The 13,923-nt window shown below is 41.6% G+C and overlaps 1 protein-coding gene across 2 annotated transcripts in view; it reads right to left on the reverse strand.

Annotated features, from left to right (window-relative positions):
- Positions 1–13,923, reverse strand: part of ZFHX3 (zinc finger homeobox 3) — a 510,916-nt gene that overhangs the window by 335,223 nt on the left and 161,770 nt on the right. Inside the window, exons 4-5 of one of the 2 annotated variants that reach the window (XM_048958822.1) lie at positions 5,646–5,755; positions 510–690 (exon numbers count right to left, since the gene is read on the reverse strand). The gene's annotated coding sequence lies outside the window, so the exon portion shown is untranslated. The remainder of the gene's footprint in view (positions 1–509; positions 691–5,645; positions 5,756–13,923) is intronic. The other variant, XM_048958823.1, reaches the window with a different exon arrangement.

A 13,923-nucleotide genomic window follows, 5' to 3' on the forward strand; every position in this document is an offset into this window, starting at 1 on the left:
GGGGGAGGGAGAACTGAGGCCATTATTCACTAAATAACATAGGAGATTTTCAACACTACATTATGGTGAAAACCAGTGACAGAATACCTGCAAAGATATAAAAGAATAGAAGGAGAGTGGTACAACAGTTATCTTTACACAGCTGCGCTACTAATTCAGATCACGAGTGCCTTTGTTGGATCAGCAGCAGCAGTTTTGTACCAGAAGTGAAGGGGAGGAACAGAACGATCAGATCTTGTTCAGATGTAGCAGCAATGTGTGAAGTTGCCCGCCTTGTATGAGGGATAGGAACCCAGAAATCCCATTTCTCACGCAGAACGTTATGCATGTCTGTAACAGAGCCCTTTTTCTTTTCTTTTTCACTCTCTTCCTACCTTTCCTTGTCTCCAGAAAATTTCACACTCCGTAAGAGAGGAAACAGCCTGGTCTGCTGACTGGGGAAGTTTTTGCAACACAGACAGAACAGCGAGTGTGGTATCTCTAAAGCACTCAGAACACGAATTGCTTACTGCTTGGGAAGCCCAAGGAAATCAGGTCAGGACAACCAAGTCATTCCAGACTGGTGCTACAGGAGGAAGCACAGCTCCCAGGACACGCTGCACAGAGCTGCTCCGCTCCGTTCTTCCATGGGACTGAGGATGGCACTGTGAGAATCTGTTGCAGTTCCAACCAAGCACGTGTGCAGACAACCTATGGAAATGGGAACCTACATGAATTTATGATGTACGGGCTGCTTCTCAGCTGCTACTTTCACCTACGTGAAACGGCCACGTTTGTGCGTGTTTGCGTTTCTATTGCCGTGGAGCAGCCATGCATGATGCATGGGATGTGCAAACCAGATTTATGCAGGTTGAAATATTTCAGTATTTGATTCTTGCTCTTGACAGAGAGCAGGGCCTCCATTGAAAGCTCATTTAATAAAAATAATGCAATGCAAATGAACCCAAATCAGAAAAATTAGATTGATGGAAGTAGCTCGGTCGCTGTAATTACACAAGGTGTATTATTTCCTAAATTCTCTTTGCATTAAATATATACCATACATTTATCAAGCATAATTAGCAGTTTAGGTGACAAGGATTTGATTTTCCTCCTGCAATAAAAATCCCTCTACACAGGTACGTACTTCAGAAAGGCAATACGAACATTTTCTCACTATCACTGTTTACTTCTCTAAGAAAAATGTCATAGGATCAAAGAATCAGAGGGGGAACGCTATTTAGGACTTTAAAAGCAGAAGATGAGGAAGATGGCGAGGTCAACCTTCTGTGGATTTCATAGGCATAAAATAGAATTATATCAGTCAAAGCTTTTAAGGTTGTTAGTCAAATAAATCATATTTGAAAGCAAAATAATTGATGATTCCCTAGTACAGCTTTGTTCCTTCATAATCAGCATTTCATTTTTTCAAATAAAGAAATAAACTGACGAACAAACAGCAATAGAAACAGAAATTAAAAAAGAAGCTGTGACAAAGCCAGATGTGCTCTATAGGCATTCCAGTGAAAGCAATGGGTTTGCAGGAAGGCAGACGGAGCACGCTCAACAAAAATCTCTAAAAGCTCTTTCTTTTTTCTTTTTTCCTTTTGATAATTTACCTCTGTCTAAACCTAATTTAAGAACATTCTGGAGAACATCTTAAACCACAAAAAATTAAAGCGATGCTACATGGAGTTGAAGTGTAAGGCGAATATTAACACGCTATTCTCAGATCTTTACTGATACTCTTCAAGCTGGTTTTCTGATTGACAGTCTGTTTTCAATCTGAATTTTCTGTCTTCGGTTTCCATTTCTACTTATCTTTCTTACGTTTTCTAGGCAAGCTCCATCCTTTAGAGCAGCAGAAGTTCCCTTTCTTTGCCCAGGACTGTACCAGCCAGTACAGTAGGTCGTATCTTCCCACTGTTCCAAAGATGAGCTAAACACCTGACACTTCTTATTCCCATATAAACTGTGTTGGTTTTTACGTCTGGTGAACAACCAGATCAAAGTTGTGGCGACTGACGTTAACTGCACACAAAGCAGCCCCTTAAATTGTAGGCACACTGGAAAAGAGGCAGAAGGTCTGAGACAGGGTGCACTGCTGGGTATTTCCACAAGTAACATCTACAATAACGTTAAGTTACTGAACAGCCGACGCTTTCCAGGTCTATTTAAATTACCACGGTGTCGATTATCTCACACCTTCCACTGAGGCACGCAGCCCTTTGTGGCAGCAGCCAACGAAAGCCAGGCTGGGCAGCACACACTCATCTGCCTCCATAACACCAGCACTGCCCTCCTGCTTCTTTCTCCACCAGCAGTTTTCAGCAGAACCCAGAGCCAAAAACAAGTGCTCTACCCTTAACCGCAGGTCTGCCTCTCTCTGTGTTAGCACTTGGTTTCATTTATCTCTGCTGTATGCCACAGGGCAATTCAAAGGTTATTTTATACACTCTAATCTTAATGTTCCTAGATTCCTTCACTTTCTGAAAATAAATTTAACCAGAAATGTGTTTGCTTGTTTTTAAACATATTTGAAAAAGCAAAGCATGTTTCCAAAGCATTAGCAAGCTGTAAACTCTGGATCTGTACAGAACTCGAGGTTTTCCAGGTTGTGTGTTTCAGGTTGGTTAGCATCATGTCCACCCTGACTGAGAAGGGGAGAGAGAAAAGAGTTCTTGCAGGTTGCATAGCTCAGGTACATCTCTATCTACCTACAAGTAATGTATTTATTGCACATGCCTCATGTATATTATTATTATTACAAAAACACAGCTGGCTTCCCACAGATGCCATCAGCCATCAGGACAAGGGGCATCTTGTTTTATTTCCATGAATTTCAATCTATGTTTCATGGACACAGAAGTGCCATTTTTCGCAAAGAAAATAGCAAAATATTGAACACACAAGCTACAAAACCTGCCTGGCTCCACCAGAACGTACCTGGCCAGACGTCAACCGTCAGTAAGGAGGCGCAGGTACCAGCCCCAGAGAGCAAATATTTGCAGGACAGGACACAATTTACTAAGCAGAGGCACATTACGAGCTATTAATTACATTTAAGAATTTCATTAGCCCATGCAGACACTTATGAAACACTTCTGCTGCCTTCGCACTGAAATGAAATGTGATGACACCAGCCACACTGAGCTCTCACACCAACATGAAAACATTTCCAATACAACAGAGATAAGGGAGCTTCATGCTGGGCTGGGTGGGGAGCACACGTGGGGTTTTGTTTGTTTTTCAGGCTGTGGATTTTTTTGTTTGTTGTGGTTTTTTATAGCTTCCAAGATAATATAAAAATAATGGCAGAAAGCACTTTCAGTTTTTCCTCTCAAAATCCCCCAGGATTATATGGGGACCTCAAGTCAAAAACCTTCACTTTAGAACAATAAATAAATAAACCCGCTAAAGCCTTCCCAAGGCTGGCCAACTGTAGCATAAGTAATGCAGGAGGCTGAGAGATGCCAGATAAATTTGATTACTATAAAAGATGGGAATATGTTTCTTTCCTCAGAGAATTCACAAAAAGGGGTCAAAAACAAAGCAGCACTGAAAGAGAACAACTTCACTGCACCGGAGCTCAAGGCGACAATACGGAACATTCGGTGGGAAGGTTTTAACACGGGGGTGCAGATGCCTCCTACTCTTCTATTTCTGAAAAGGGAAAATAGGAAAGAGCCCAGACAAAATGGGACTCTCTCCCCCTTTTAGGAAAGTTGTTCTGATCATTGTGTCATCAATTTAGCAAACAGTTCAAGAGCTGCTTTCTTCTTGCCCATTCGCCCAATCTCACAGTACCTCAAGCATGTTTCATTAGGAAAGTAAACCTTTCACTTTATGCTATTCTTCCTATTTGCCAGATTGCCAAGTCATTTATATCGAACACATTCAGAGAACATCATTAGGAGAGAAGATCTCCCAGACTTTCCTCATTAAGGGAAGCGACTCGCTGCTAATTGTTACAGCCCTGTGTAACGATGAGATGCAGGGATCACCTGAGCGCACTTCTCCAGCTAAACGACAGTCCCAGTTTCACATTGCTACAGTTTTCCCCCATAAATACCCAAGCTCTTACAACAGCTAACCTCTCTGGAGTCACCTCTTCCTTCATCCACCCTAGCCTTGCACTCAGCTTCTTCCCTTACGCATGGTGCCTGTCATGCTGTGCTCAGCCAACACACCCACACCCCAGCTAAGGGCACCCTTGCAGCGAACAGGAAAAGATATTCTTACTAGATACTATTAGATTTCACCTATTTTCATTACTTTTTCAAAGTCCTCCAGTTCTTTCTATTTAATATCCCAAACTTTACTCCTAAGAGCATCCCTCAGTCCTGTTTCAGTAAATCTGTTAGCAACTTTTACAGAAAGCTTACAAGAACAAAAAGTTGATCTCTGAGGAAAAATTAATTTCCACTCAGCCCAACAAATTCCTTTTCAGCACACAAAACCTCCTTATTCATACCACACTTCATGTACAAGCTTCATCATCTGCATCTCAAATAAATACTTTCCATCATGGCATTGTATTCGACAGGACAGGCTCACAGCACTTTCTGATGGTAATATATTCTTAGTAGTAAAGGAAGAAAAAGTTTTTATGAAACAGTTTATGGCAAGTTCATTACTGTAAAATAATGATACTTAAGCTCAAGTAAACGTACAAACACCCAGGAAACTTCCATGGGATGCTGACTGATACGGCATCTGAAGAGATTTTCCTAACACACCATTGTTAAAGACTTATTGCTTTCAAAGACAAGCACAGGAGCGTTCCTCATTAAAGACTGGCACGCGTCTGAGATGGTGTGAGAACAAAGAGCCTCTCGCAGCAGCGACTGTGCAGACCACAGCAACGGTGCTCACCGCGCGTCAGCTGGGAAGTTCTCATTTCATACATCATTTACAGCGTGCTGCAGTGATCCCTGAAATCTGCCTGTGCTATTACATAAAGACCTTTTCCCCACCCACAACATTCATCCGGGAGTGCAAATTGTTAGCTGTTTTGGTGAGAGTTATTTCTGCCGAAATTTGAATGTGCCACCACGGCATGGATGTCAGAGAAGCAAAGCATACTCAGTAGTACATAATGAAGACAAAAGCTTATATTCTCATCAACGATATGGCATATTGTATTTGAATACAACAAAATTAGATGATACAGTCTACATCATAAGTGAATCTACTGTAGAAAAAATACACAATAGCAAGAAATGAGCTAATGCACATGCTTGCCTCAATATTTTTAAGCACAGATTTGCATTCGTATCCCCTATTTTCAGAAATTACCTTCCCAGGACAGTGACAGACCCACAACAAAGCCTCTCCTTTCAAAAACGTATTTGTGCAGAACACACCCACATATTCTGCAGCCATTAACACAGGTAGATCGCTTGTTTTTGCCACTGTCCCAGATAAATTATGAAGATTATCATTGATTATAAAGCCATTGCTGTTGGCATAGTCTCTAAAATAACTGAACTCCATCATTCACCAACCTAGGTACTGAAGACTTAAATTCGCACCACGGCCACAATTCACACAACTTCAGACTGAAAGCTGAAAAACGAACAACTTTTGCATAGAATTCATTTCAGTGTTCCTAAATACTTGCACTCAGAGCTCAGCTTGGAAACAAAGAAGAGAGGCTTTCTTACCGTGTGCAAAGGCCTTCTGGGCTGGAGGGTGTAGCAGAGGGGAGAAGGGCTGCTTCCTGGGCATTAACTCAACAATTGCACTTCTTGTTCAGGATAAATCCAGAAAGTATCTAGCACAAATAAACAAAAACACAATTTTAGCTCAGTCTGGGTGGGAACAGACAGGTATTTTTCTTGCTACTTGACAGATAAATTCTTCCTGGTCTCCTTTCTAGCCTAGAAGTAAAGGTGTGCTCTGTGAAGGCAGCCACAGCACCAGTCTGGCACTGCACTGCAGCCAGCACAGGGAGAGCAACAGCGAGGCACCCAGCAAACACAGCCCGTCCTGCTGCTCCCTAACGCATGGATGCAGGCATTGAAAACGAAATACCAAGTTGTAACAAAAGCTGCAGAAGGAAGAATATGTTTGAAAAAAGCACCAGTTAATATTTTCAGAAAGATAAGGCCCCGGAGCCAATCATTATGGAACATACGAGAGAAGTACTAAATATAGATTATATCATTCTCCTCCTTTTGTGTGTCAAAGCCATATCTTAATTTTGTTTTCAAATCTGCCAATCAGGGCATAACTAATCACACAAAAAACATTTCAGCTTTCAAACGTCTGTCACACGTTAGGATCACCCACATCACACCGACGTTTCCAGAGGAAAGTGGAGGGGTGCGTGGACCATCTCCCATGGATCCCTCACATCTCTGCCCTCCAAACTTCATTATTCAAATATTCAGATACTCTTAAGAGTGAAAGGATCCAGCCAGCAAACTCCTTCTCTCTGAAAAATGATTTTGCTGAGGAAAAGCAGCTTCACACAATAGTGGACTCTTGCATTTCCTTCTAGAAGAGTGGGAAAGAGACTGCAGGGTTTGCAAAACAGAGGAGACCAGAACAGGTCCTGGAGTCAACCATACAATTTTAAACGGTCCAAACACACCCCTGTCATCTCCAAACACTGACCTATATCAGGTTTTAATCTCAAGTCACATCCCAAATTATTTCTAACAGCGAGAAGTGATGTCATCTGCAAGTGACATGATAGGTCTCTGCCCTTGGGCTGCATGCCTGGGGTTCCCCTGCTCCTCTGACCTTAGCTGTAAATCCATTCTTATTCTCTTCTGATGTTTCCTGAACTGAAGGAGAGAAAAATCTAGTGGGAGAAAGCGGTCCCTTGTAATGAAAGGCATTTCTGCCATGACACGAGGAGGGGGCCTCAGTGGTGCCCCAGAGTTAGCTGTGCACACAGCAGTTCCACCTCGGTACAGCTGCCCATCAGTGGGCACCTGAAGGGAAGAATACTTTCTGGAGTGCGAATTTTTCTCATAGTAATAGATACTCATAGTACCTATTAGATTGAATAAAGAGCTTTTCACCACATCTACAGCCACATCACTGCAATGATGTGGAAATTGTCTTCAAAAATCATTGTTTGGACACAGTGAGGAAAGGTATCAGCTCCCTACTATCAATGCTTATAGTTCAATATGAACATACACAGCACTGCCCCAAGTTCATTATGTATTGCCAGGGTCTGCAGCAAGGAAGTCTCATCACTCCTGAAACGTGCCTTCACAAAGTGTCAGTAATTGCTCACATTACACACTCATACACCCTCCTTCTGTTACGCCAGAATACTTCTGCATTTGATGCATCCCTGAAAAAAATAATTTTAAGTAAATGAAATGTCAATCTACCATTACTTCAATATTTCTATTATTTGTAACATGTCAAAACACATGTAATATATCAAAATATGGTAAGGCATACGAACCAAATGGCTTTGAGTTCAGACAATTTCTGACGGTAGCACAGCACAAGAACATAAGAAAGGCTCTGAAATCTCAGGTCATTCAATGAAAGTTTGCAGAAAGCTCCCTAAGTTCCTGCCCAGCTGCAGCGAAACAGCCAGGCACAGGAGGAAATCTTTTAGTAAACATTACATAAATACAAGTGGCTATCTAGTTACAGTTACACAGTAAGTACCTAAATCTGCTCCTCTGCATTCACAGCACAGTTCCTTGAAAAACAGTTTCAGATACAAGCTATTGACATTGCAGTATCGTTAGCTGAAAACTTAAAGGGAACTACATGTACCAGCATCACTGTAACAAAAAATGCAGGGAAAGAGGAGACAGTGCTTCTGTACAGTCCTCTGGTGGAGGCTCCACGGGCTGCGCCACATCACAGAAGTGAAGGCTCTACAGTCAGCACATCGAGCTTCACAAAATGAGTTCACCCAAAGAACATCCAGCACTGCGTGTGCCAGCACACGGACAGCCAGCAACAAGATTTGTCTTAACATCTAAGAGCTACAGAACCAGCACAGCTGATAACACAGAGTGTGATAGAAGTGATCTGTGATGAGAACCCCGCAGTCACCTTTGGCACTTCTGCCCTGGAATCTTCTGCATAACCTTGAGTTGCAAATGCTTACCTGAATGGAGCAAGCAGGTGTGGCAGGGCAGATCCCACAGTAAAGATCTACAGCCCTAAACTGTTCCTCCTTCACTGCAAACCTCTCAACTCAAAAATCAATAAGATATTGAGTAATAAACCAGAAGCCAGAAAAATTCTCGGGAAAAAAAAAAAAACAGTTTGGAATTGTGAGTCATGGAGCTGCACATTTCTGACACAAGTTCACTAAATGAAAACCTCATTAAAGCTTTAGCCAAAATTTCTAACTCATCAAAGGCCCACGTTCTGAATAGCAATGAGTTTCATGAAAAAGAAGCAATTTTTCCTTGTCTGCATGTCTGTAAAACATCTCTTGGGTTACAAAACCAAATCTGATGACACTGAAAAGTCTTTCAGGAACAAAGACAGACAAGTAAAACAACTACCAGATCTCTTTAATTCCATGCAAAAGTGTCAACAGCAAAATCACTGCATCTCTTCCGTAGCGGAATATTAAACAGTTCATTAATATCCATTTTCCCTTCTTCTCTTTTCAGAGGCTACTAAAATTGTTTCTGTTTGATTTTACATGAGTGAAACTCCTCCCAAATGAAACAGGTACAAGTGTCTTGAAAGAACATTCAAGTGTACATCATTCAAGACCTTGGCAGTCCCTATCTCCGAGAAACAACAATAGCATCCCACTAACAATGACTTGCTTAACTATTCATTTTTGTAAATAATGGAACTGAAAATTATCTAGTGATGGATTTACACTTTTACAATGCATCTCAGGGATGAAAATGAATAGGGATGCAGAAATTATGTATATTACAATGGGTGACACACAGAACTTAAGATTCCAGCTAGCTCCACAGAAGAACACAAGCTGGAAAACAGCACTACCATTTTTAGCGTTTACCTTTGTCTAATATTACTCTGAGATATCCTATACATATTGTTTGTATTACGCTAGCACTTAAAGACTCCAATTAAAATCCAAACACAGTTATATTAGGCCACAGTAGTATGAAAATCACAATAGGTGTCACAGCCATTTTAATCCAAAACAACCACAATAATTTGCCTCTTTCTCAGACACGCCTTCCTTCCCATTGCAGCTGCCCACGGAATCTAACATATCAGGTCTTATGGTGAGGAGGAGTGCTAAAAGGATCGCCCCGGCTGTCTCTTCGGACTTTGCTTTATTTGAAAACCACATTACTGTTCCCAGTGGAGGCACACGGCCGCGGAGCACAAAGCCGCTGACACGAGGCTTGCTTCCTCACCACCTTTCCTGAGCAGAAGCCCACGGAACCACAACAGCCTGCAGTCCTTCAGCTGAGAAACCCCGCTCCCCTGGGGGGTAGGACTGCAGTTTTACAGAAAATTGATACATTTTCATTTTCTTCTCATTGCTCCTCCTTCTTAGGATTTTTTTTTTCTTTTCTTTCAGCATAAGTACTGATTTTACTAAATAGACCAATTTACCTTACTGTAGGCTATCATTTTGCTATTAGTATGCTTGTACAATGAACAATTTAGCCTGGGAACTAGGTATATCTGTTAGAAAGGTAATCTAAGTTACAGATGCATCTTTCACATACGCCTTGCCAGTTGGATAATTCAGCACCCGTTTGTTTTGACTTGGAGACGAGGATACCTCAAATTAACAGTTATCGAAAAATAAGGTCATTCAGAGGCACGAAATTGACAAAGCTGACAACTTCTCTCACAGCAGCACTAATAAGCTTCCATTCAAAGAGAGTTGATAAAGATTATTATAAACAGTTTTCCAGACACAGGACTTTAGGAGACAATATATAAATATTTTAAATGGTAAAATACAGGTGCTGGCTTTTTCTGCACCGTGTCCAGAAAATCTGCACAAACACATCAAATTCTCCACCTAGGGAATTTACTTTATTGTTACGTTTGCATTTAAAACAAATGTACGTGACCTATTTGGGGCTAATATAACTAAAAGGAACCTATTTGTTGTTTATTATTTATAGAAGATTCACTTCAGATTAGGCCTTCTGCAGACGTGTGTATCTGTGTGGCACCATAAAGTGTCTCCAGATATCTCCCAGCACTAAAACAGACGAGGAAATGACAAGTTAGGATGTATCCCAGTACGCACAGTATTTTATAAAAGCTAAGATTAAAAGCTGTTTTTTCCTCTTCAGAAAGGCCACATGAAAGAGCTAGCACCATGGCTAATGCATTGACCTTCTGTGTCTGATAATGACAAGTTCAAGTTCCAAGAGTTGGATAAGACGTGGAACTAAAGTAAGTGCACTCAAGCAACGAGTTCCTGCTCTGACAGAATCCCACTCACAAAACCAGCCTTCCAGAAAGAACGAGCAAAACAAATATTATTTTTTTATATATTTAAGCATGGACTCTTTCTATACCAGCATATCTCAGAACTATTCTCTTCAGTCTAAGGCACTGATGGTCCCTTTTACTTTTTCATAGCAGATTTGAAATTATTTCACACAAGTAAGAGATGGTAAATTTCTAAAAGAGAGGTGTAAAATTGCTGCTCGTGTGTACAGATTCTTATTTTCAGCTTTTTTTTTCTTGTAAACAGAGAGAAAAACATAGAAAATCATGTGTATCACACAAGAGAGGCAGCGTCTATTCACAGCCAACCAGGAAATCAGAACTGCATTTTCACACGACAAGCAGACCTCCTGAAGTGAACTGCTCTGGAGATCTAGCATGTTTTTCTTTTTAGAGGGGGATATGTGTCTGTGTTTAGCACATTATATTGTAAATAAATATTCAGAATTACACATGGATACCATAACACCGCTCCGCTTAATTTTTGAGGGAAACAGTAAAGGCTAGAAGACATGCTGGGGCTCAGCTTGCTGTAAATCAACATACCTGTCAGTTCTTAAGCATCAAATCATACCCAGAGCTGTGCAGGGAGTGATCCTCACCTCAGCCAGCACATAGGACAGAACGTGAGCGCAAAAACAACACCGCTCCAAAAGGAGCTCCTTCAAACATGGCTCTTGAACCGGCATTTTAATTTTCTTCCCATGGCCAGTCTGAGCTCACCTCAGAAACAGACAATTATTTAGAAAGAAAAATTCACCTTATGCACGTCCAAAGCTTTGGTGCCTTTCATTCCAGGAAATTCATGCACACAAATTTTTTTTCTTCCTTGGAAAAAAAAAATCAAATTAAAAAAAATAATAATACCATGGTACTGAGTTAAAAAAAAAAAAAAAAGCGCATTAAAAGAACACTAACATTTCTAAAACAAGAGCTCACGCTGAAGTTAAGAAATGGCCACAATTAAACTTGTCCAGGAAGACAGATTAAGGTCAAACATGTCTATTAATTCTGGGTACCCACTTTAAACCACCTTAGACCTATGTTTTATATTTTACTTTTTCATCAGCACAGCATTTCATAACTGCGCTGACTTCAGCCCAGCACAGCCCAGGCTGCACAGTGCCACAGGGACAGGCAGCCGAGGGCTGTCAGCTCTGTGCAAGCAGTCTCTTGCACAGGCAGAAAAAAAAATCTGAATTTTAAAGAGGCATTCAGTTTATCTACTTGCAGCCCCTACTCCTTTCCCTGTTTGCTACACTGATTTCAGCTTCCACTGCTCGGCTAGCCAGACCTTCACAGCAGCCAAATCCAGACCACCAGCCGTCACCCCCATGACTTTTTCGCACCCAGGGACAGCCCCTCAGCAGCACCACGTCCCCACACCCCGTGAGCACAGCCGGGCCGGCCCCTATCTGGAAGCCGGGCACCCAGCCGTGGCCTTCTGCAGTGCTCAGAGCACCGGCACGTGCGGCTGCACAGACGAGAGCGTCCCGCCCTCGCACCTCCGCTCCGCCGCAATCACCTCCCTCGGCGGTACGGGCCAAAATAGAACGAGCGGTGCCGCTTAACGTTGGCACCACGTGCCGGTTGAGGCCATCAGGACAGGGCACCGTAGCAGCCCATGGCCTGCTGGGGCGCCCACAGCCCGCCCTGAGAAAGCAGCCTGCGCCGTGGGGCCGCGGCCCTCCCCAGGCCGTGCTGCGAGCTGCCGCCTCACGCAGGGGCGCGGGCTGAGCGTGGCACCGCCTGCAGCCACACCTGGGGATTCTGCCATAGGGGAAACCACGCTGTCAAAATAAAGGATGTATTCGCACTTTGTAGCACGTTTTCTTTGGGTTTTGATACATCTCTCACTAATTCTAATTATCAAAGAGACTTTCTTTCTAAACAAAGGCTGCTGCTTCCTCATCCAAGAGCGACGTTAGGATGCTAAACGAGGAATGCGATCAGAGCGCCTTGCCAAACAAAGGGAGAAGTCAAACACAGACACTTGTGATTCCCCCGCTGGATCAAGCAGAGGGAGAGGAGCTGCAGAGAAAAAAAGCCGACGTTTCAAACACGTTTCTGTAATCAACAGTTCCTGCAAGCAAGGTTCAGAAAATTACAGGAAAAATGATCTTTTTCTGTAAATATCCCTTGTTGTTTTCTTGTTTAAGGTGACTTTTTTTGTTGTTTTGTTTTGGTTTGGTTTGGTTTCTTTTTTACACATCAGTCTTCGGCTTTTTTTCTTCATCTTAGCTTAGAAAAAGGAAAAGCTATCCTGAAATTTTACAAAATTTGGCACAGTAAATTACAGTCTGTCATGTAACTTCTTCTTTCAGATAAATTCTGAAGTGTCTGTTATGCACTCAAGATGGAACGATTTCTGCTATTAAGAAAATACATTTTTCCTAAGACATAAGTTATTTGTTAATAGGTCTACACACTCATTATGTGAAAACACAGTCTTCTAAAAGCTTCTTATTTTCTCAATAAATTGGATATTAAATAGTTATTTGGACAATTTTAAAGTTAATGTTTATAACACAAACAATAACAATCCTTATAAAAACAGTTACTTCCTAACACCAGCACCGCTTTCTGCTTCCACTAAATGAATGCACCTTTGCCATCCCAGTCTACTCTGATCTGTGCAGCGAGTTTGAGTCCTCAACATCCGTTAGGAGAGACGAGAGAGAACTCTGCTATTCCTTATCTTGCTGTTCTTCATGCTTAAACTTGCAAGGCAGTGTTTGCCAACCAACATCAGTGTTTTTCTTTCTTTCCTCCTTCCTTTATCTACTTGGCTCTTAGTGCCATCACAGTTATTTGGAGGTGTACAGAACTCCCATCACATATATTCTGTTTACAAATAAGCATCTGCAGAAGGTGAAGCTAAAATCATGTCAGCAGAACACAGTTAAAGCTAATGCTTTAAGGCAGATAGCATGGAAACAAGGCAAATAATGTCATCTTTGTTTACTAATAGCCATTTCCCTCCCAGTGCAAGAGGGTTACCTTTCTTACTTCCTCTTATTCCTTTATTTGGTAGAGATGCCAGACAAAGTCTCAGTGTACTTTTAAGTCCTATAAAGTATATGTTCAGGTTGCTTATTCCTTCTCATCTTTCTGTAAATGAGAAACGTCACATTTTGCTTACACTCAATGATGCTAGTTTCATTTCTTTCAGAATATGCTTAAATCTTCTATTTTGGATCAGGTTCTTCTTTGCATTCAAAGTTATTCTAAAAAATTCTAAGTATTGTAATGTTTGATACATTGTTTTAAACCAAGCATGGTAAAAGCCAGGAGGTGATCTTCCAACCTGCACACGAAACTCGCACTTCTTCTTCCTATGAGCGTACACAAGACAGGAAACTGCAGAAGAAAGAAGCGTGGAGTTTTTTGTTTGTTGGTTGGTTTTTTTGTTGTTTCCATTTTTAATAACTCAGGCAGTAAGCATTTGATAGCAACAGCTGCCAAAAGTGCATAAGCAAATCAGGTTTAAAAGGCAGTGTCCCAAGGTGTATCAGTTTCTTAAAGCCATCTTTCATGAAA

This window comes from Lagopus muta, chromosome 12, assembly GCF_023343835.1.
Source record: "Lagopus muta isolate bLagMut1 chromosome 12, bLagMut1 primary, whole genome shotgun sequence".
NCBI lineage: Eukaryota > Metazoa > Chordata > Aves > Galliformes > Phasianidae > Lagopus > Lagopus muta.